Source organism: Mus musculus, chromosome 8 (genome assembly GCF_000001635.26).
Source record: "Mus musculus strain C57BL/6J chromosome 8, GRCm38.p6 C57BL/6J".
Classification (NCBI taxonomy): domain Eukaryota; kingdom Metazoa; phylum Chordata; class Mammalia; order Rodentia; family Muridae; genus Mus; species Mus musculus.
This window is the reverse complement of record NC_000074.6, coordinates 36,404,655-36,406,708: the sequence shown is the minus strand read 5'-3', so window position 1 is coordinate 36,406,708 and position 2,054 is coordinate 36,404,655. Positions and strand designations below refer to the sequence as shown.

Below are 2,054 nucleotides of genomic sequence, written 5' to 3'. Positions count from 1 at the left end.
GGATAAGTTGATACAAGTCGGGCTTGAAAAACAAAGAGCAAAGGCTTGTGCCACAAGCTTGTAATTCCAGCTATGTGGAGCACTGAAAGCTTAAGGCCAGCCTGGAGTACAGAGTGAGTTGCAGACTAGCCTGGACAACTTAGTGAGACCCTACTTCTTCAAAATTATATATATTATATATATATATGTGTGTATATATATATACATATACTCTCTCTCTCTCTTATATACACACACACACACACAGAGAGAGAGAGAGAGAGAGAGAGAGAGATGGAGAGAGAAAGATGGAGAGAGAGAGAGAGAGAGATGGAGAGAGCATATGAAGAAAACAAATGACAAGAAGTTGCTGGCAGGAATGTAGGGAAACAGGAGTCATTATTCTTTGATGGTGGGAGTTAAGCTAGAGAAGCCATTATGGAAATCATTATGGAAGCTTCTTAAAAGAAAGTAAAATAAAATAAAGATCTATCTGGATAGGAGAAACTATGGTCAAGAAGGTGGTTTTCCTGAAGCGGGGCTCATCCATTGTGCTCCAGATATGCTGATTGCAATCTCTCCAAATGAGTCAAAATCAACTGTGGGATTTGGGAGAATGCATTTGTGTTCTCCCTCGTTGAATTAAAAATAAAAACAGAGCTACAGCGTGACTGAACTGTATACAAGAGTACAGTATCCAAAGCACTCTGCATCTTACCACCGAGTTACTTGCTTACAAGCTTATTATTACTGCCTAACTCGGGATAACAAGGCATGGAAAACACAAATGCTGCATTTGAAAAATATAATTCTTTTCATGGGGATTCTAGCTTCATGTGTTTATATTTGAGTCATATAACCAGGGGGAAAGAGACACAAAATTGAATGGGTAGAGAATCTGGGAAGAATGTGAGGTGAACCATCTTTGATTGTATGATACTCTCAATGAATTAGTATTATTTAAAGGAAAGGAAATGACATCCTACCTGCTTTGCAGGTCTTTCTAAAAGAAGCTATCTTACACTAAGTCTATTCTTTCTGTCTGTATGTCTGTCTGTCTATCTCTCTACCTATCTATCTACCTACCTATCTATCATTTAATATATGTAACACACGCACACATATATAATATATAATATATATAAATAGAGATAGAGATATATAAATAGTTAACCCAACAGTTCAAGGAGTCTGGAAATGGAATAAAATCATCAGATCTAAGAGAAATGACTTGTACACATAAGCTTTTCTCAGCACAAATCCATTTCATCCCTCTGAATCCTAATGAGATTGCATCAGTATCCAGAGGAACCAATCACTGTGAAGCAATGCAGGAGCAGGAGGCAGAGACACATCCAGTCACATGATTCTGTGTAGCACTATGCTCGGTCCATGTGATCCTGTGCTATAGATGGATGGGTGATTACAGCACTTGGAAATCAGAGAGCTAAGTCCAAATCCCAATGTTCTTTTGTTTCTCATCTCTATTGTATCTTTATCTTTTCTAATTTCTCAAGCCCTTTGGGAACCTTTCTGTCTGGAACTAAATTTTTTGATGTTACTGTAAATTCTGGATTGGATTCCTCTGAGGGTTGGTTTCTGTTTTGATTTAGTCAGGTAATTCGAAATCCACCTACCTCCAATCCCTCCTGTCGATGGCTGTAGCCATTTTTTATTTAACCAGTATGTCTTAGTTAGGGTTTTACTGCTGTGAACAGACACCATGACCAAGGCAAGTCTTATAAAAAACAACATTTAATTGGGACTGGCTTACAGGTTCAGAAGTTGGTACCAGGAGTGGGGTATTGCTGTGATAGGCCTGACCATGCTTTTATTTGAAAGAATGTGGATTTTTTGGACTTTGGATTTGGAACTCAGTGGAATGCTTTAAATGGGGCTTAATGGGTCATGCTAGTAGGAATATGGAAGACTTTGTTGCTGGGAGTAATTTGAACCGTGTTTACCTGGCCCAAGAGATTTCAAAGGAGAATAATTTCAGTATGTGGCATAAAGACTGTTTTTGTGGTATTTTGGTGAAGGATGTGGCTACTTTTTGCCCTTGTATGAAAAGTCTG

At 38.4% G+C, this 2,054-nt stretch overlaps 1 pseudogene; it reads left to right on the top strand.

The window, feature by feature from the left end:
- The first annotated feature begins 464 nt into the window (after nucleotides 1–464).
- Gm26150 lies at nucleotides 465–615 on the top strand (annotated as a pseudogene).
- The last annotated feature ends 1,439 nt before the right edge of the window (nucleotides 616–2,054 follow it).